This window comes from Anomaloglossus baeobatrachus, chromosome 1 (assembly GCF_048569485.1).
Source record: "Anomaloglossus baeobatrachus isolate aAnoBae1 chromosome 1, aAnoBae1.hap1, whole genome shotgun sequence".
NCBI classification, from domain to species: Eukaryota; Metazoa; Chordata; class Amphibia; order Anura; family Aromobatidae; genus Anomaloglossus; species Anomaloglossus baeobatrachus.
The window spans coordinates 710,159,659-710,182,791 of record NC_134353.1 but is presented as its reverse complement, the minus strand read 5'-3'; the positions used below and the strand labels follow the sequence as shown (position 1 = coordinate 710,182,791).

General features: G+C 40.7%; 1 long non-coding RNA gene across 1 annotated transcript in view; it reads right to left on the bottom strand.

Annotated features, from left to right (window-relative positions):
- Positions 1-923: 923 nt before the first annotated feature.
- LOC142249690 (uncharacterized) overlaps positions 924-23,133 on the bottom strand; it is a 185,242-nt gene continuing 163,032 nt past the window's right edge. Inside the window, exons 2-4 of the long non-coding RNA XR_012725090.1 lie at positions 22,395-22,505; positions 2,201-2,312; positions 924-1,386 (exon numbers count right to left, since the gene is read on the bottom strand). This is a non-coding gene — a long non-coding RNA (uncharacterized LOC142249690). The remainder of the gene's footprint in view (positions 1,387-2,200; positions 2,313-22,394; positions 22,506-23,133) is intronic.

Here is a 23,133-nt window from a genome sequence, read left to right as displayed (position 1 = left end):
GCATCCGTCCGAAGTCATTCGGGCAGATGGTGGGAGCATGACAAAGTGTATACGTGAAAAAAAGTATATATGTATGTATATGCATATACAAACGATTACATTCATACCAAGTCCGTAACGTCATTTCTGGATAAAAAACATGTGACACTAGTAGTTATAGCAACGTGCATATACAAGTGGTTACATTCATGGAAGTACCGTAACGTTATTTCCGGGTGCATCTCATTAATATTAGCACTCTGGTAACCATAGAAATATGTAAATGAACAAGTTCGTAACGTCATCTCTAGATTTAAGTGTAACCTACTCCGGTAACTATGGTAACATATACAGATGAGCAATTCTATTCATAAAGGATCCGTAACATCGGTTCCGAAAGCGTCATGTTGATATTAACACTCCGGTAACCGTAAAGATATATGTAGATGACTAATTCATTCATAAAGAAGATAGCAACGTCATTTTATATTAATTTTATGACTATAGTTGCATGTGTAACCAAATAATCTAAATCATGAAAAATCCATAACGTCACTTCCAGAGGTGTTATATCCATCAACTCTAAAATATCAAAAGGACATATTGGGTATAAATTTTAACATATTGTTCACAGAGACATTATACCCATAAATGCTTTATCAATACTATATCACCATTAAAAAGTGAATCTATGATTATAGATGCCAACCAGCATCCGTCCGAAATCATTCGGGCAGATGGTGGGAGCATAATAAAGTGCATGCGTGAAAAGAATATATATATATATATATATATATACATACATTATATTATGTTCTAACCATAAAGAAAAACTATAATTATGATAATAAGTGCAGTTAAATATTGACCAATGATCCATTATAATAAAACAAACCAATATCCATGCATGGAAATAGGAAAGAAGAAAAGGAAAAAACCCCCCTGTGATATATAAGTGACAAAAGGTGACAAAGGTGACAAGAAGGAAGAATTGTTTAGAAAAAGAGAATAAATACAAGATTAAAATATTGTTATAATTCTCAAATAAATTATATAATAATAATAATAAAGCACTGATAATACAAATACTTCAGAATGGTACATGGTTAATCACTCTGTAAATATCTGATATATAGTGGGAACCAATATATATACACAATCTTCAAAATTATTAGATTCCATTAACGACAAGTGCCCAATGTGAACCACACAAAATTCCCACCATAATCCAATTAGTACATCAACAATCAATATATAGTCCCAATAAATAGTAATAATATAATATGGTATCAAAAAACACTCCCAATTCCATCATGTATCAAGATTAATATAGAAAGATACATAAATACACAAAGAACCGGCAAGGTCAACATGGAAGAAAAACATGGAGAGAAGGAAATTCCAGCCCTAAAAGGAAAGATAAAACCATACATCATAACCACATATTAAATTTTAAAATAAATATATTTTAATATTAAAACCAATTAAAACAGAATAAAAAGCCCATAAAAACCGCACTGAAAAATAATATTTATATAGGAAGAAAGGGAACAAAGCTGTTGTGATCATTCAAACCGTTTGGTGTGAGGGTATTCAATTTATAGATCCACATTGTTTCTCTCTGAGCCAGAAGTCTCTTCCAATTGCCACCTCGCATACCAATCAAGATCCTGTCTATACCTTTGGCTTGAAATAGAGTACTATCACATTCATGTTTTAATTTGAAGTGACGTGGAATGGTTTTTAATTTATTAGGATCCTCTTCTTGCTTGGCATTTTCAATATCTAGCACGTGTTCACGGATTCGACGTCTCAATTCTCGAGACGTCATTCCCACATATGCTAATCCACAAGGACAGGTTGCTTGATAGATAACTGCTTTGGTTGTACAATTAATACTATGAGTGATTTGATATGTCCTCTCATGATTTGAGTCCTCAAAAGTCTGGCTATTGGTAATATTGGCACATGCTACACATTTGCCACATGTAGTGCAGCCCCATTTTGGGCCTTTTGCACCGAATATAGGTTTTTGTGACTTAATTTCATAGTGACTCCGTACTAATGTATCTCGAAGATTCCTAGATTTTCTATATGTGACTGATGGATGTTGGTGTATATGCCCTGCAATAGTTTTATCTAGCTGAAGAATCGACCAGTGTCTTTCCAGGATTCTTTTAAATTCATCACTCCGAGAGTTATAGTCCAGTATGCAACGTACCTTAGTATCCTTCTGTTCAGTTTTCGTCCTATATTGCAGCAGATCTGTCCTGTTTCTTACACTTGCGTTCCTGTATGCCTCACAAATGGTTTTCTTGTTGTATCCCCGATCCCTAAAACGAGAACACAGATCCTCAGCTTGTTTTTCATATAGATGATCATTGGAACATATTCTTCTAGCTCTTAAGAACTGTCCCTTAGGGATATTTCTAATAAGATGTTTCGGATGTTGGGATGTGGCATGCAGGACTGCATTAGCTGATGTGCTTTTTCTATATAGGTCAGTCTGGATGAAGCCACATTCATCAGTTTGTATAAGGATATCCAGAAATTCAATCTTTTTCTGACTATATTTGTATGTCAGCCGGATATTGATGTTATTTTTATTCAATTCCTGAATAAAGGCTTCCAAATCCTCCACCGACCCCTGCCATATCATCAGCACATCATCTATGTACCTACACCAGAATAATACCTTCTCGCTCAGTCTGGTGGTCTCCGTTTGGAAAATACGTCTCTCCCACAGCCCCAGAAACAAATTAGCATATGAGGGCGCACAAGCCGCCCCCATTGCTGTGCCCTGGAGCTGTAGGAAGAACATTCCCTTAAAGAGGAAGAAGTTATGGCTCAATAGAAAGCCCAATGCTTTAATGAGAAATTTACAAAGGTGGGTATCCAGTCTACTCGATTTCAGAAAAAATTCTGTGGCTGCAATTCCATCTTCGTGCCTGATGGATGTATATAGTGACTCAACGTCACATGTTACGAGCCACATATCATCCTCTATTTGGACCCCATCTAGTTTGCGAAGGGCATCGGTAGTATCTCTAATGTACGAAGGGAGGTTCTCCACCAGGGGTTTAAGATAATAATCAACAAAACCACATAGCGGTTCACAAAAATTATTAATGCCCGATACAATTGGCCTCCCTGGTGGCATAAGTGGGTCCTTATGAATCTTGGGTAGTAAATAAATACTTGCCACAGTTGGTTCTCTGATCCATAAACCATCCCTTTGTTTACTTGATAGAACCCCATCCTCGACAGCTTCATAAAGTAGGGAATCCAATTCCTGTTGGTATTTGGACAGAGGATTAAAGGTTAATTTCTTATAACATACACCATCTTTAAGTTGTTTGAACATCTCTTTCTCATATTGGTTTGTAGGCCAAATAACTACATTTCCTCCTTTGTCTGATGGTTTTATGATTACTTCTTTAAGCTGCATAAGGTCCTTCAGGGCTCGTCGCTCTGATACTCCAAGATTGTCTTTTTTAATAGATTTTGGGATTTTCTCAAGATCACGTGAAACCAGCCTCACAAAAAGCTCGATCTCAGGAAATAAAGAGATAGACGGGAAATTTTTAGATTTCGGAAGTAAATGTTGAGGGAATTTACCTTTATATATATCTTCCGATTCTTCAGCCAATTCTTCTAGCGTTTGTAGTGCTTCCCTCTCTGCAATGGAGGAAAATAATCCCTGTTTGTCCTTATCAGAGAAGAGCTTTTTAAAAATTAACTTTCTTGCAAAAAGCTGAATATCTTTAAAAGCAAGAAAGTGGTTAAAGCTAGAAGAAGGAGAAAAAGACAATCCTCTCTGCAATACAGAAATCTGAACTGGCGTAAGCACAATATTTGATAAGTTAATTACCTTTAGGGAGTTGGTGTTTCCTGTGGATTCTCCAAAGTTAGATTGTTTGCGCTTCTGACCATATTGGTATCGAGTGTTGTCTACTGGTCTTGTTTGGAATCGTTCTGTATATATTGAGGTGGTACTGGAGGCGACACTAGAAGTGTCACTCAAAGAGACATTAGTAGATTCTGACTGATTTTTGTGATTCCATCTAAACATCCTGTTCTGTTCCTTATCCTGGGTGTCTCGCTGAAACTTCTTAGTCTTGACGGCTGCAATTTGTTTTTCCCACTCATTCGAGCAGTTTTCCATTTCTTTATTAAATAATTCTAATTCTTCCACAGAACACTCATTCTGGAGCTTCTTGTGAATTTCATCAATTTCCAAGCTCAAACTATCTAGGGTTCTTCCATCTAGTTCGATCAGCAATCCCATAAATGTTTTTGAGCAAGTCATACATGCTGTTTCCCATTTTTTTCTGAAATCATCATCACTGATCGTAAAAGAAGGAAATAGTTGAACCCGAAGTCCTCGTGGTACTAGTTCCTGACTTATATAGTTCTCCAGAGACACCTTGTTCCACCATAGCCTTGTACGGCGGTTCAATAATTTTTTAAAATTCTTTTTCAGTGCGGATTTCTGGACTGATTCCTGTTCCTGGGCATTACCATTAGAAAACACATTTTTAATCTTAGTAGACCATGATAATTCTCTACTTCTGTAATCCATTGATACTTGTGGAATTTCTGCAATTTAACCAGAAATAAATTATCAATTTCACCAATAACCACAATAACCATATGAGGCCTCTATTGCATGATTTCAAATAGCCACCAAAAAAGGAATATGCAGGCCATATTATATATCAATCATCTTTATTAACAACATAAATTATAAAAATTATAAAAACACATAACAATTTAATGGTACAGCCCAGGAGGGACGGATGGAATAATGTGGACACCGGGCACTTGTTATACTGTCATCAATGGAATCCATAAAACTGGATGGTATGAAATGTTGTTCTATTTATACATTCATAAGTAACTGCAACCTTTACCAGTAGTAAATATCAATTGGTATATAGCATTATCAAAGGTATGGTTTGCAGTGCAATAAAGAATGAATACAACATAACATTACCAAGGAGTCCAAAACGTAAGATTGCCACGGCCTCCAACAGCCACACTGACGCGCGTTTCGCACCTGAAAGTGCTTCGTCCAGGAGTGATCTGTACTGGAACCGCTAACCTCTTTATAGGCAGGAAATCCCTCATAGATGTAGAGCCGGTGTGTAATTTGGTGACGAAATATCCAAATTAGATCATGTGACGCTCTGGTTACCATCACAACAGTTGAAACATACTTGCTCATTTGTTAAAAAGTCCGTAACGTCATTTCCGGGTAAAGAAACATGTGACACTGGTAGTTATGGTAACATGCATATACAAGCGGTTACATTCATTAAGAATCCGTAACATCATTTCCGGGTAAGAGCATGTGACACTCGTAGTTATAGCAACCTGCATATACAAACAATTACATTCATACAAGGTCCGTAACGTCATTTCCGGATAAAAAACATGTGACATTAGTAGTTATAGCAACGTGCATATACAAGCAGTTACATTCATAGAGGGACAGAGGGACAGTAACGTCATTTCCGGTTGTATCTCATTAATGTTAGCACTCCGGTAACCATAGAAATATGTAAATAAACAAGTTCATAACGTCATCTCTAGATTTAAATGTAACCTACTCCGATAACTATGGTGACATATACAGGTGAGCAATTACATTCATAAAGGATCCGTAACATCCGTAATATTATTCACAGAGACATTATGCCCATAAATGCTTTATCAATACTATATCACCATTAAAAAGTGAATCTATGATTATAGATGCTAACCAGCATCCGTCCGAAGTCATTCGGGCAGATGGTGGGAGCATGACAAAGTGTATACGTGAAAAAAAGTATATATGTATGTATATGCATATACAAACGATTACATTCATACCAAGTCCGTAACGTCATTTCTGGATAAAAAACATGTGACACTAGTAGTTATAGCAACGTGCATATACAAGTGGTTACATTCATGGAAGTACCGTAACGTTATTTCCGGGTGCATCTCATTAATATTAGCACTCTGGTAACCATAGAAATATGTAAATGAACAAGTTCGTAACGTCATCTCTAGATTTAAGTGTAACCTACTCCGGTAACTATGGTAACATATACAGATGAGCAATTCTATTCATAAAGGATCCGTAACATCGGTTCCGAAAGCGTCATGTTGATATTAACACTCCGGTAACCGTAAAGATATATGTAGATGACTAATTCATTCATAAAGAAGATAGCAACGTCATTTTATATTAATTTTATGACTATAGTTGCATGTGTAACCAAATAATCTAAATCATGAAAAATCCATAACGTCACTTCCAGAGGTGTTATATCCATCAACTCTAAAATATCAAAAGGACATATTGGGTATAAATTTTAACATATTGTTCACAGAGACATTATACCCATAAATGCTTTATCAATACTATATCACCATTAAAAAGTGAATCTATGATTATAGATGCCAACCAGCATCCGTCCGAAATCATTCGGGCAGATGGTGGGAGCATAATAAAGTGCATGCGTGAAAAGAATATATATATATATATATATATATACATACATTATATTATGTTCTAACCATAAAGAAAAACTATAATTATGATAATAAGTGCAGTTAAATATTGACCAATGATCCATTATAATAAAACAAACCAATATCCATGCATGGAAATAGGAAAGAAGAAAAGGAAAAAACCCCCCTGTGATATATAAGTGACAAAAGGTGACAAAGGTGACAAGAAGGAAGAATTGTTTAGAAAAAGAGAATAAATACAAGATTAAAATATTGTTATAATTCTCAAATAAATTATATAATAATAATAATAAAGCACTGATAATACAAATACTTCAGAATGGTACATGGTTAATCACTCTGTAAATATCTGATATATAGTGGGAACCAATATATATACACAATCTTCAAAATTATTAGATTCCATTAACGACAAGTGCCCAATGTGAACCACACAAAATTCCCACCATAATCCAATTAGTACATCAACAATCAATATATAGTCCCAATAAATAGTAATAATATAATATGGTATCAAAAAACACTCCCAATTCCATCATGTATCAAGATTAATATAGAAAGATACATAAATACACAAAGAACCGGCAAGGTCAACATGGAAGAAAAACATGGAGAGAAGGAAATTCCAGCCCTAAAAGGAAAGATAAAACCATACATCATAACCACATATTAAATTTTAATTGCAGAGAGGATTGTCTTTTTCTCCTTCTTCTAGCTTTAACCACTTTCTTGCTTTTAAAGATATTCAGCTTTTTGCAAGAAAGTTAATTTTTAAAAAGCTCTTCTCTGATAAGGACAAACAGGGATTATTTTCCTCCATTGCAGAGAGGGAAGCACTACAAACGCTAGAAGAATTGGCTGAAGAATCGGAAGATATATATAAAGGTAAATTCCCTCAACATTTACTTCCGAAATCTAAAAATTTCCCGTCTATCTCTTTATTTCCTGAGATCGAGCTTTTTGTGAGGCTGGTTTCACGTGATCTTGAGAAAATCCCAAAATCTATTAAAAAAGACAATCTTGGAGTATCAGAGCGACGAGCCCTGAAGGACCTTATGCAGCTTAAAGAAGTAATCATAAAACCATCAGACAAAGGAGGAAATGTAGTTATTTGGCCTACAAACCAATATGAGAAAGAGATGTTCAAACAACTTAAAGATGGTGTATGTTATAAGAAATTAACCTTTAATCCTCTGTCCAAATACCAACAGGAATTGGATTCCCTACTTTATGAAGCTGTCGAGGATGGGGTTCTATCAAGTAAACAAAGGGATGGTTTATGGATCAGAGAACCAACTGTGGCAAGTATTTATTTACTACCCAAGATTCATAAGGACCCACTTATGCCACCAGGGAGGCCAATTGTATCGGGCATTAATAATTTTTGTGAACCGCTATGTGGTTTTGTTGATTATTATCTTAAACCCCTGGTGGAGAACCTCCCTTCGTACATTAGAGATACTACCGATGCCCTTCGCAAACTAGATGGGGTCCAAATAGAGGATGATATGTGGCTCGTAACATGTGACGTTGAGTCACTATATACATCCATCAGGCACGAAGATGGAATTGCAGCCACAGAATTTTTTCTGAAATCGAGTAGACTGGATACCCACCTTTGTAAATTTCTCATTAAAGCATTGGGCTTTCTATTGAGCCATAACTTCTTCCTCTTTAAGGGAATGTTCTTCCTACAGCTCCAGGGCACAGCAATGGGGGCGGCTTGTGCGCCCTCATATGCTAATTTGTTTCTGGGGCTGTGGGAGAGACGTATTTTCCAAACGGAGACCACCAGACTGAGCGAGAAGGTATTATTCTGGTGTAGGTACATAGATGATGTGCTGATGATATGGCAGGGGTCGGTGGAGGATTTGGAAGCCTTTATTCAGGAATTGAATAAAAATAACATCAATATCCGGCTGACATACAAATATAGTCAGAAAAAGATTGAATTTCTGGATATCCTTATACAAACTGATGAATGTGGCTTCATCCAGACTGACCTATATAGAAAAAGCACATCAGCTAATGCAGTCCTGCATGCCACATCCCAACATCCGAAACATCTTATTAGAAATATCCCTAAGGGACAGTTCTTAAGAGCTAGAAGAATATGTTCCAATGATCATCTATATGAAAAACAAGCTGAGGATCTGTGTTCTCGTTTTAGGGATCGGGGATACAACAAGAAAACCATTTGTGAGGCATACAGGAACGCAAGTGTAAGAAACAGGACAGATCTGCTGCAATATAGGACGAAAACTGAACAGAAGGATACTAAGGTACGTTGCATACTGGACTATAACTCTCGGAGTGATGAATTTAAAAGAATCCTGGAAAGACACTGGTCGATTCTTCAGCTAGATAAAACTATTGCAGGGCATATACACCAACATCCATCAGTCACATATAGAAAATCTAGGAATCTTCGAGATACATTAGTACGGAGTCACTATGAAATTAAGTCACAAAAACCTATATTCGGTGCAAAAGGCCCAAAATGGGGCTGCACTACATGTGGCAAATGTGTAGCATGTGCCAATATTACCAATAGCCAGACTTTTGAGGACTCAAATCATGAGAGGACATATCAAATCACTCATAGTATTAATTGTACAACCAAAGCAGTTATCTATCAAGCAACCTGTCCTTGTGGATTAGCATATGTGGGAATGACGTCTCGAGAATTGAGACGTCGAATCCGTGAACACGTGCTAGATATTGAAAATGCCAAGCAAGAAGAGGATCCTAATAAATTAAAAACCATTCCACGTCACTTCAAATTAAAACATGAATGTGATAGTACTCTATTTCAAGCCAAAGGTATAGACAGGATCTTGATTGGTATGCGAGGTGGCAATTGGAAGAGACTTCTGGCTCAGAGAGAAACAATGTGGATCTATAAATTGAATACCCTCACACCAAACGGTTTGAATGATCACAACAGCTTTGTTCCCTTTCTTCCTATATAAATATTATTTTTCAGTGCGGTTTTTATGGGCTTTTTATTCTGTTTTAATTGGTTTTAATATTAAAATATATTTATTTTAAAATTTAATATGTGGTTATGATGTATGGTTTTATCTTTCCTTTTAGGGCTGGAATTTCCTTCTCTCCATGTTTTTCTTCCATGTTGACCTTGCCGGTTCTTTGTGTATTTATGTATCTTTCTATATTAATCTTGATACATGATGGAATTGGGAGTGTTTTTTGATACCATATTATATTATTACTATTTATTGGGACTATATATTGATTGTTGATGTACTAATTGGATTATGGTGGGAATTTTGTGTGGTTCACATTGGGCACTTGTCGTTAATGGAATCTAATAATTTTGAAGATTGTGTATATATATTGGTTCCCACTATATATCAGATATTTACAGAGTGATTAACCATGTACCATTCTGAAGTATTTGTATTATCAGTGCTTTATTATTATTATTATATAATTTATTTGAGAATTATAACAATATTTTAATCTTGTATTTATTCTCTTTTTCTAAACAATTCTTCCTTCTTGTCACCTTTGTCACCTTTTGTCACTTATATATCACAGGGGGGTTTTTTCCTTTTCTTCTTTCCTATTTCCATGCATGGATATTGGTTTGTTTTATTATAATGGATCATTGGTCAATATTTAACTGCACTTATTATCATAATTATAGTTTTTCTTTATGGTTAGAACATAATATAATGTATGTATATATATATATATATATATATATTCTTTTCACGCATGCACTTTATTATGCTCCCACCATCTGCCCGAATGATTTCGGACGGATGCTGGTTGGCATCTATAATCATAGATTCACTTTTTAATGGTGATATAGTATTGATAAAGCATTTATGGGTATAATGTCTCTGTGAACAATATGTTAAAATTTATACCCAATATGTCCTTTTGATATTTTAGAGTTGATGGATATAACACCTCTGGAAGTGACGTTATGGATTTTTCATGATTTAGATTATTTGGTTACACATGCAACTATAGTCATAAAATTAATATAAAATGACGTTGCTATCTTCTTTATGAATGAATTAGTCATCTACATATATCTTTACGGTTACCGGAGTGTTAATATCAACATGACGCTTTCGGAACCGATGTTACGGATCCTTTATGAATAGAATTGCTCATCTGTATATGTTACCATAGTTACCGGAGTAGGTTACACTTAAATCTAGAGATGACGTTACGAACTTGTTCATTTACATATTTCTATGGTTACCAGAGTGCTAATATTAATGAGATGCACCCGGAAATAACGTTACGGTACTTCCATGAATGTAACCACTTGTATATGCACGTTGCTATAACTACTAGTGTCACATGTTTTTTATCCAGAAATGACGTTACGGACTTGGTATGAATGTAATCGTTTGTATATGCATATACATACATATATACTTTTTTTCACGTATACACTTTGTCATGCTCCCACCATCTGCCCGAATGACTTCGGACGGATGCTGGTTAGCATCTATAATCATAGATTCACTTTTTAATGGTGATATAGTATTGATAAAGCATTTATGGGCATAATGTCTCTGTGAATAATATTACGGATGTTACGGATCCTTTATGAATGTAATTGCTCACCTGTATATGTCACCATAGTTATCGGAGTAGGTTACATTTAAATCTAGAGATGACGTTATGAACTTGTTTATTTACATATTTCTATGGTTACCGGAGTGCTAACATTAATGAGATACAACCGGAAATGACGTTACTGTCCCTCTGTCCCTCTATGAATGTAACTGCTTGTATATGCACGTTGCTATAACTACTAATGTCACATGTTTTTTATCCGGAAATGACGTTACGGACCTTGTATGAATGTAATTGTTTGTATATGCAGGTTGCTATAACTACGAGTGTCACATGCTCTTACCCGGAAATGATGTTACGGATTCTTAATGAATGTAACCGCTTGTATATGCATGTTACCATAACTACCAGTGTCACATGTTTCTTTACCCGGAAATGACGTTACGGACTTTTTAACAAATGAGCAAGTATGTTTCAACTGTTGTGATGGTAACCAGAGCGTCACATGATCTAATTTGGATATTTCGTCACCAAATTACACACCGGCTCTACATCTATGAGGGATTTCCTGCCTATAAAGAGGTTAGCGGTTCCAGTACAGATCACTCCTGGACGAAGCACTTTCAGGTGCGAAACGCGCGTCAGTGTGGCTGTTGGAGGCCGTGGCAATCTTACGTTTTGGACTCCTTGGTAATGTTATGTTGTATTCATTCTTTATTGCACTGCAAACCATACCTTTGATAATGCTATATACCAATTGATATTTACTACTGGTAAAGGTTGCAGTTACTTATGAATGTATAAATAGAACAACATTTCATACCATCCAGTTTTATGGATTCCATTGATGACAGTATAACAAGTGCCCGGTGTCCACATTATTCCATCCGTCCCTCCTGGGCTGTACCATTAAATTGTTATGTGTTTTTATAATTTTTATAATTTATGTTGTTAATAAAGATGATTGATATATAATATGGCCTGCATATTCCTTTTTTGGTGGCTATTTGAAATCATGCAATAGAGGCCTCATATGGTTATTGTGGTTATTGGTGAAATTGGCTTTGTCGGTTTTGCCAACTTTTACAGACGCTTTATCCGTAACTTTTCAGAGATCCTCCGTCCTATCACTCTGTTAACCAAGAAAGGACAGAAGTTTGTGTGGTCCGCCCAGGCCCAGGAAGCTTTCAATCGTCTCAAGGTTTGTTTTACCTCAGCACCAATACTAATACACCCGAATCCCGCACTCCCCTTCATTGTGGAAGTCGACGCTTCCGATTATGCATTAGGGGCTATCCTTTCCCAAAGAATTGGGGACAAGAGTCTCTTGCATCCGTGTGCTTTCTTTTCTCGCCGGTTGTCCCCTGCAGAAAGGAACTATGACATTGCGGACAAGGAATTGTTGGCGATTATTGCAGCTTTTAAGGAATGGAGACACCACTTACAGGGAGCAGCGCAGCAAGTGGTAGTTCTCACAGACCATCGTAACCTGGAATTCCTTAAATCTGCCAGGTGCCTGTCGCCACGGCAAGCCCGTTGGAGCTTGTTCCTTAACCAATTCAATTTTATCGTTACATACCGTCCAGGTTCACGTAATGGGAAAGCCGATGCCTTGTCCCGAATCCACGCCATGGACTCCGTGCCTGGAACCCCGTATCAGACCGTGTTATCTGATGCCAATTTCGTTGGAGTAATCCAGGACCAGGACTTGTGGAAGGACATCAAGCTGGCCTATGATGGTGACGTATTTCTCGCTGCCCCCCCGAATGATGTGACTCTTGTCCTTCGGAATGGTGTGTGGTTGAGAGAGCGACGTATTTATGTCCCGGAGGCTGTAAGACTTCGGGTTCTCAAATTGGTCCATGACTCCGTGTTGGCAGGTCATAGGGGGGTACAGAAGACGCAAGAATTTCTGAGTCGTTTTTTCTGGTGGCCAACCTGTTTAAAGGATGTGAAAGACTATGTCCACTCATGTGTGGTTTGTGCCCGGTGCAAGGTCCCTCGTGTGGCTCCTACGGGACTCCTTCAACCGTTACCCGTTCCATCTCGCCCTTGGGGATCCATCTCAATGGATTTTATTGTGGAATTGCCAGTCTCAGGCGGTAACAATACCATTTTAGTGGTGGTGGATCGGTTGACCAAAGCTGCTCACTTTATTCCATGTACCGGTCTTCCCTCAGCCGCAGAGACAGTGGATTTGGTTATCCAGAATGTATTTCGATTGCATGGGGTACCAGATGAGATCATCTCTGACCGGGGCGTGCAGTTCACGTCTAAATTCTGGAAGGGGTTTTGCTCGGCACTCCGTATTGATGTCTGTTTGTCTTCTGCATACCATCCTCAGACAAATGGGCAAACCGAACGGACTAATCAAACCCTGGAGCAGTACCTACGATGTTATGTCAGCCATCTGCAGGATGATTGGTTGAAGCTGCTTCCTTTGGCGGAGTTCTCATATAACAACACTCAGAGCAGCTCCACTAAGGTAACGCCCTTTTTCGCTAACTTGGGTTACCATCCGAATGTTTTGCCTAGGTCACCGGTGGCGGTTTCGGTGCCAGCGGTGGAGGACAGAGTGACGGAGCTACGACAGAATCTGGAGGTTTTGAAGGACTCTTTGGCTTCGGCTCAGGAGCGTTACAAGAAGTCGGCAGACACTCACCGGAAACAGGCACCCATGTATAAGGTAGGGGACTCGGTGTGGTTATCCACCAAAAATCTGAAATTGGGTGTTCCTTCGCAGAAGCTGGGGCAGAAATTCATCGGTCCGTTTAAGATCACCGGGATCGTGAGCCCTGTGGCCTGTCGGCTGAGGTTGCCGCACCATTTGAAGGTACACCCGGTCTTTCATGTTTCTCTACTCAAACCTGTCTCCCCTAACACATTTCATGGTCGTATCGTGCCTCCTCCTCCGCCTGTGATGGTTGACGGCCAGGAGCAGTTCGTGGTTGAGGACATTATTGACTCCCGGCTCCATCGGCATCAGCTTCAGTATCTGGTACGTTGGCAGGGGTACTCCCCCGAGGACGATTCCTGGGAACCTGTGGGTAACATTCGAGCACCCCGGAAGGTTGCTCAGTTTCATCGACGGTACCCGGACAAGCCAGGCCCTGATCCGTCCTGAGGCCGTTTCTGGGGGGGGAGTACTGTCAGAGTTCCGGGATTTCCAGGTTTCTTTTGAAAGAGCTTGCCCTTGGTTAACATGGAGTTTTGCTGTTCTGTTGCCCTACTTCCTGTCCATCTGTTTAAAAGGCCGCCCCTAAGCTTAATCCAGTGCCTGAGTATACTGCTTCCTGTGTGCTCCTGCCCTGCTGCTCTTGGTTCCTGATTGTGATTTGAATCCTCTGGAAACAACCGAATCTGACTCTGGACTTCACCTGGTCTCATCTAGCTGTGCCCGGACTCCGTCTGCCGTCCTTGGTCAGTACTTCTGCCCGGTTTCTTCCGTTTCATAAACCACTCTGGACTCTCATCACGTACGGACATTTTTGGACTATACCTATTGCCCTTTTGTGTCCCGGCTGCTGCGCATTTAGGCCTTCTGGGGTGATTGCCAGACAGTCCCTGTATAGGGGTTCGCTCTTGGTGGTCTCCCTGGGGGAGTCCGGTGCGTGGTCCCGGGAATTCCCTTTCGCTCCGACCCTGGAAGGTATTTCTTGTGTTTTATGTTCTGCTGTGTTTTTGTTCCGTTTATGTACATACCGTGGTTGCATATTATAAACATCTTTGCACCAAGAACTCGTCTCTGGTTGTCATTGCCCTAACGCAATCGAAATCCTCAGTACATACAATAGTATTACACCCACCTTGCTGCCCTGCTCCATCAGCCCCGGGCACCCCCATATCTAGGCAGCAATGGTGTCACCATCCATCACCGCAACCCACGGGTGGCGTGACAGATAATCTCCCCTGTAAATATCCCCTTTTCACTTGTGGGCAGAGGACCGCTGCCCGGGTCCGGTTCTCACTCGAGCCACAGTAAAGCCCCGGACCCGAGCATCCCCGAGCCGTCCCTTAGCTACGGTCTGGCCCTCGCCCGCAGCAATCTCTTCATTGTTGCTCCATGAAAGGATATAGTAAAATATTTACATATAATGTGAGGCGTGTACTAACATTTGTGATATACTGACTATCTATCTATCGGTGTTTAAAGGTTCTAACACATGAGGCTCTGGCCCATGATAGAGGCAATACTTTGAGTAGTGATAGGTGAACCCAAACTGTAAAGTTTGGGGTCCGTACTAGATACTAGTGCCTGTGCACGGACCCCAAACACGGACTACTCAGGGAAGTTTAAGTTATTGTTTTGGTTTTCAGGTTCGGCCACCCAGATTAAAAAAAAAACAAAAAAATGAAAAAGAAAGCAAAATTGTGATTAAAGGAGGACAATTATACTTACCAAGTTTCCGCATGGCATTCACACTGCTTCCGGGTCCACTCATTATATCTTATGAATCTGCACTGCTTCCCTTACAAACCCTCTGTGACAGCGTCTATGATTGGTTGCTGTCAGACTGCGCCCCCACCCTCTGTGCCAAGGTCTGTGATTGGTTGCCCTCAGACTAGCTGTCTTGGTCCCCAAAGTGGAATTTAAAAAATAAATAATTGGTAAAAATGGCGTAGGGTCCCCCATATTTTGATACCCAGTGCAGATAAAGCAAACAACTAGAGGCTGCAGCCCCCAGCTGTGTCCTTAATCATCGAAATATGAGGGTCCACACATGGGTTTTTAAAAATTATTTAAATAAATTATTTAAAATGTACTTAAAAATAGCAGCCTGCAGTTGTGAGAGGGTGAGAGTGTATTAATGACCTTTATCCACTGTGAAATGCTGCAAAATGTTTATTTACTGTTCATTGTATGCATTGTTATTGACCAGCCACAAGAGGCTGCTGTTACTATAGCAACCTCTCAACTGACTTTTTCCAGTGGACTTGGAGGGCTGAGGAGGTGGTGTGTGTGAGTGTGACACCCTGGACTAGCCAGGAAGTCACAGATAGGCCCCGCATAACACCCGTCCTCCCAAGAGGTAACAGCATCCAACCACATTAAAACCTAGTCACCTCCCTCAGAGCTTAATGGACACACCAGGGGGCAGAGCTAGGCAGTTGGCCACACCCACCAAGGAGTCCAGAGGGCCTGAGGCGGGAAAACAAAAGGCAGTTGTTAGTTGTCAGTTGTAGTAGTCAGTTGGAGTTGGAGTTGAGAGGAGGACTGTGCAGCAGGCCTGTGGTGACAGGTCTGCAGCGAAAACTGACAGGTGTGAGGGTCGTAGCCCGCACACCTTGGCTAGGAGGCAGGCGGTGGCCTGGCCTGCAGAAGCCGGGAAGCCGGCCAGGTGGAACCGTAAGGGACCGGGACAGGGTAGTGGCCCACCGGTACCGAACCGGGGAACCGACTGGAAACCGGAGCACCAGGGGGTACTCAGACCCAGAACGAGGCCCAGAAGCCACTGGACCACGTCGAATTTACTGATTTAGGTCTGGACCTTAGGTCCTTTCCCATCCCAAGTCCCGACAGAAGGCAAAAGCCCACCGAGGGGGATAGAAAGCCACCGCACAGACAGAGAGATCCCACGGGCCAGCGCCTGCGGGCAAATTGACTCCACCGACACATACACAGCTGGGGAGCGGACTCCCGTTGCCGAGGCACAGGCAGTCTACACAAACATAGAGGTGCAGGAGAAAGGCCAAGAACACCAACCCGGGTGGGGGACAAGACGCAGCCGGCTGCGGGCACCGACCACCATCAACTTTGTTCACCAGAGACTTGTGTGTGTCAATAATCGTGAGTACCACAGTGCCATCCGGCCGCGCACCGCCCTGCAGCGCCCAACCACTACTCTCCCCAAGCGGGTCCTGGGGCCACCGTCCCTGCCCACAGAGGGGTTAACATCTTGCTGCATGACCATCTCCCCCGGGTGCCCCCTTAACTGCAGCGGCGGTGTCTACACCTTCACCACGTCCCGTGGGTGGCGTCACAAACTCAAACACGGCTCCGACAGTACACCTACCTAACCACCCCCATTGAGATCGCCAGCAACCCCTTGCAGAGCGACGTGACCCCCGGGTCCGGAGGCGCTCAAGCCACCCACCAAACGAGCCCGGACCCGAGCGACTCGGCTGCAGCCGAGCGCGGGGCAGTACATGAGCTACAGAGAAAGTGAGAGGCATGTGTAACGAAAAGGAGCAGCCGCAGAAACATTTAAGTGAATTGGGAGAAGGTATGTCTTAGAGTTTAGCGAGGAGAACCGCAACACGTGTGACCAGCATCCTGTGCTAGCGATCACCATTCTGCAGTTGCTGGCTATACTGGGTCACCGCGAGAAGATCTCTGTCTCTGGTGATGGCAGCTGGACACTTGTAGTACCCGGGTACGGTAGGCTGGGCCCAGGACCGCATGCACACTACAATTTGTTTTGGTCCCAAAACACTTATCTGTTCTAGTTGGACCAACTATAGACATACAGTAAGACTTGCTGGCTCTGCTGTATCAGTTTACATTTACATTTAAAACCTTAAAGGGACAGCGCCACATGTTTGCATTGCCTGTTGCTTTAGGAGGTTTCCAGGACTGTGTTGCTGAGCTGTGTGGTTTGCCTTTGAACTTTTACTATCTGCCTTCTCTGTGAGGCTTCAACAATTAAGGGTATTCAAGCGGGTTTATGGGATTTGTTTATGTTTAGGTGGATAAGTTGTAAACTCCTATGCTGCACACTGGTAGGGCGTGTTCACCCACACATAATACTCCTGCTTTCCAGAGTGATTACCAGGTATTTGGCGACTGTTTAGACAGTCCCTTTTTTAGGCAAAGGTTGGTGAAAAGGCGGCATAAATCACCATTACGGGTGGCGCAGCACAGGGGTGTCGGCCTTTGGCCCTGTAATTATATTGTTCTATTCATTCTGTTGTAAAGTAAACCAATCATTTATCAATTCAACTGCCTAGAGTCGCTTTCCTGGTGCGTGGTTTTGCTGTATACTGGGAAGCCCACCCTGCACATGACTTACACAGTTGCTCCAGAATTGGTGCATCCACCGTACCAAGGCAATTGGGATTAGCTGGGTAAATGCCTCCAGCTGTCTGCTTTAACTGCGCTGGATATCAAAATACGGGAGACCACACGTTATTTTTTTAAATTATTTATTTATTTTTACACTCCACTTCAGCGACCCAGAAAGCTAGTGTGAGGGCAAGACATCACAGTCACAGCCAAAGAGGGTGGGGGCACAGTCAGACTGCAATCAATCACAGATGCTCTCACAGAGGGTGGCGTGGGAAGCAGTGAATATTCACAAGATATAATGAGAGGACCTTGAAACAGTGTAACAGCCTCTCAGAAACTCGATAAGTATAATTGACCTGCTTTAATCACCATTTTGATTCCACTTTAAAGCACTAAAGATCGCGTCTCCATAGATTTAATCGGGGTTGGTGTCCGGGCTCAAGTTTGGGTCAAGTACGGTCCCAAATTGGATTTTTTACTTAAATCCGGCCAGACCCGCCAAACCTGAACATCTGTGGGATTTCTCACCTCTAATTTTGAGTCAAGTATGGACACTTATACTCCTCATCAGTGTTCACCAAAGAACTGACTGTTCGAGGGATCATTCAACAAGTCAAAAATCAAAGTTCACCAGCTGATATAATTTAACACAAGATGAAGTACGCCTACTTCTGAGTCAATTAAATATTGTCAAATCCCTCGTACCAGATGGCATTCATCCACGAATATTGAGGGAATTGAGCTCCGTAATCGACAGACCGCTGTATCTCATCTTTTTAGACTCGCTTGTAACAGGGTTGGTGCCTCAGGATTGGAGGATTGCTGATGTGGTACCGATATTTAAGAAAGGTGAGAGGGCAGATCCAGGCAACTACCGTCCAGTAAGCCTGACATTAGTAGTATGCAAAGTTTTTGAGGGCAATTTAAGGCATGACATGCAAAAATATATTGCAGAAAATAATATAATAACTGACAAACAGCATTCATGAAAGATAAGTCATGTCTAACCAACCTGTTGGGGTTCTATGAGGGCGTAAGTGCAAACCTGGATATTGGTAATGCAGCTGATGTGATTTATTTGGAGTTTGCAAAGGCATTTGATACTATACCACATAATAGCCTTATAGTAAAGTTTCAGAAGCAAGGACTAGGGGAAACTGGGTAAGGAATTGGCTAAAAGATTGGAAACAAAGAGTTGTCATAACTGGTACATTCTCTAAATGGGCTATAGTCAGCAGTGGGGTGCCGCAGGGATCTGTGCTAAGACCGATTCTTTTTAATCTCTTTATTAATGATCTTGTGGATGGGATTGATAGTACAGTGTCAGTCTTTGCTGATGACACCAAACTATGCAGGATAATAAAAATGGACCTTGATGGTACAATATTACAAAACCATCTAAATAAGATGTCAGAATGGGCAACACTTGGCAAATGAGGTTAATGTTGATAAATGTAAAGTAATGCACCTAGGAAGGAGTAATCCTATAGCTGCGTATACATTAAATGGAAGTAAACTCTGGACTACAGAACAGGAGAAGGACTTGGGTATTCTCATTACAAATAAGCTGAGCAGCAGCACTCAATGTCATGCAGCAGCTGCAAAGCAAACAATATTTTAGGGTGTATAAACAGAGAGATTAGATCCCGTAATCCCAACGTATTGTTACCCCTCTATAAATCACTTGTAAGGCCACATCTGGAATATGGGATCCAGTTTTGAGCTCCACATTTCAAAAAGGACATTCAGAAGTTAGAGTCAGTTCAAATGCGGCTAACTAGACTACTACAAGGAATGGAAGGCCTCACATATGATGACAGGTTGGAAAAGTTGGATTTGTTTAGCTTAGAAAAAAGACGTCTCAGAAGAGATCTCATTTATATGTATAAATACATGTGTGGTCAATATAAAGGACTGGCACATGACTTATTCCTACCAAAGACAATACTAAGGACCAGGGGGCATTCACTGCGAGTGGAAGAAAAGTGATTCCGACAGCTAAATAGGAAAAGGTTCTTTCCAGTTAGAGCAGTCAGACTGTGGAATGCCCTACCACAAGAGGTAGTAATGGCAGGTACTATAACAGCTTTTAAAAAAGGGCTGGATGATTTCCTCAGTACACAAAACAATGTTGGTTATAAATGATTTAGTGACAAAATATATAACTGGTGGAGGAAGGTTGAACTAGATGGACCTAGGTCTTTTTTCAACCTATGTAACTATGTCACCATGAATTTCTAGAATAAATGACAAAATATTTTCTAACTGGTTTTGCATAATGGGAGGAGCTGAGGACTATATATGATAGCAGAATGCTGGTGAAGGGATAGAAGAAAGCTCCACCTGTGGCTGTCCCATCTCTGGCTTTCTCATCTGTGGTCTCATCTCTGACTATCTCACCATGATCAGTGTACACAGTCTTTGTCTCCTGAGTGCGTTTATCACAGGTACAGTATAAGTGAGTTATATTGAGGGACATTTTGGATTATGTATGAAACCTTGTATGACAAGATGTGACTGTTTTTCTTCTGCAGTGTCCCAGGCTCAGCATTCAGTGACTCTGGCACCGTCTGTGATTACGGCAACTCCTGGGCAAAATGTCAGACTGTCCTGTACCCTAGGAGGGGGTCTCACTGTCAGCAACAATTGGGTGGTGTTTATACAGCAAAAAATTGGGAACAAACCCACATTAATTCTGAGTTATTTGACTTCTTCAAACAACAAAAGAGGAGATGGGGTCCCAGCACGATTTGTGGGATCAGCCTCTGGTAACATAGGATATCTAGACATTAATGGGGTGCATCCAGAGGATGATGCTGTATATTATTGTGCTACATGGATGGGCAGCCAGTATCACAGCGATGGTAAAGAATGAGGAAGGAACATAAATACTAACAGTGCTGTACACAGAGAGAACGTCCCCCCTACATACACGGCATCATCACCATCCTGTAATAGAAAAAGGAACTTACTAAAGTTGTTAAAACTGTTCTTTTTTCAGCTAATTGTAATTTAAAGGGGCATTCTCATCCACAAGATCCTATACCAATATGTAGTAGGTATAATAATAATATTAGCAAATATCTTCAATTATCAATATAGTTTAGTTTTCCTGATTTAGCCAGGTCTCTTACTTCATGTGCAGGGCATTGCAGGACCTTAGGTATCCATGGTCAGTACCACAAGCAACTAACTAACTTTCACTATATATGAGGATGCAACCATGCATACCTAAGCTGCAATGCCCTGCACATGAAGCAAGTTACATGGTTCTATCAGGAGAACTATGCTACATTTCCAATTGGAGATTTTTGTTAAGACTATATTAATACATCTACTACATATTGGGATAGGATCTTGGAGATGGGAATACCCCTTTAACTGAATATATCACATATCAATTTATATTTATTTCCTCCCTTCCTTGTGATCTCGTCATACCCCGTGACATTAATAATCAGACAACAGTATTTCCACAACACACCAAACAGCACATAGAAGTACACCAGCAACTAAATATCAAAGAATAAAGACCGGGCTCACATAAAGCTATCATCTGATAACAGAGAGTGGTAGAAAAAGGGTTTTCAACACCGCGCCAATGACCTAATCAGAAGCAGATGCAGCAGATTTGATGGTTTTTTGCCTCTCGTCCTGATGAAGGGAGCTGAGACTCCTGAATCGCATTGACCTGTGCATGAAAATAAAGAAATGTTAATCTCATCCTGATTCTGATTGGGTCATTGGCGCGGTGTTGAAAACCCTTATTCTACTACTCTCTGTTATCAGTCAAACCTGGGACTGCTGCCTTTGACCTGGAGTTTATATGCGTATATAGGGGTTGTAACTGGCACAACTTCTATAGGTGAGTTTGTTTTTATTTCTTAACCCTTTCCATATTGGGGTAAGACCCTATTGCGCTTTCTTTCCACAGTTCTCTATAATAAAGCTATCATCGGCATGGGAGATCAAGCTCCACTATCTTAAAGAAGACAAATGTGACTGTGATAGGTCTCCTGCAACATGTGACTCAAGCCGTAATTCACAGGCTAGCAAAAATTAACTCCTGCAAGCCCGATTACTAACAAGAGCACAGCTGGTCGATGCCTGAGCCTGTCTGTGCAACTCAAAAGCAGCATCGTGTGGAGTGTCTGACTCTGCTGTGAGAACAGCATCAGAAGTAGTCCTGACACTTGGCGAGTTTTGAGCCAGATACTGGGTCACAATTAACACGAAAACTGAATCTGAGCAAAATGCAATAGGCAAAAAGCTAAACTAAAGCAACAAACATCAACTTAGTTTAAAAAAAATTCAGTCCACTTACAGTATATTACTACAGGAGCTCAGATTTTTTTGAGCTGCTTGAGACTTTTTATCATGTCCTGATCAAGGTCGATGGAACTCCTCAATAAATGGTGCGGCGTTTCTAACAGATCTGTTTTTGGAAGGAGGAAAATTAAAACAATTCTGACAATCTTGTTACACTGAAAATCATGCTACATAATGTCAAAATAATATCACCATAAAGTGAAAAACAGTTGTGCAGAAACATAAAAATAGGGGGCAGACAGTTCAGTGAAGAGCCCTGAGAGTGACTTGTGTTTGGGAGGGTCTCTCCATCCTTTAAATGCCACACATGTTAACACACGCACATTTACATGTATGAATATATTGGAAGCAATAAAATAAACGTGCATATACTAAAACAAAATACTCACACATATATGCAATAATTAAATAATACCAATGTCATGACCGAGTGGCAGGACAACCAGCATGCAGCGCAGAGGAAGTAAAAAAAGGTGTACAGAGGGCCCTGATTATAGAGATAGGGGGTAAAGGTAACCTCTAACACCCACCTGAGATTGAATCCTGCACTTCCTATAATTCCTAGAAAGGTCCTTTCCCTTGTGTGCGATCATGTGCCTAAGCCCTGGCTGACCTTGGGCTAGCCCTGGCTAGTGAGCTGGGCAGCAAGACACTAGTCTTACTACTATGATGAGACAACATGGGAACAGAGACAAATAACTGGAAATAAAATAACAAACTGAACTCTACAGCTT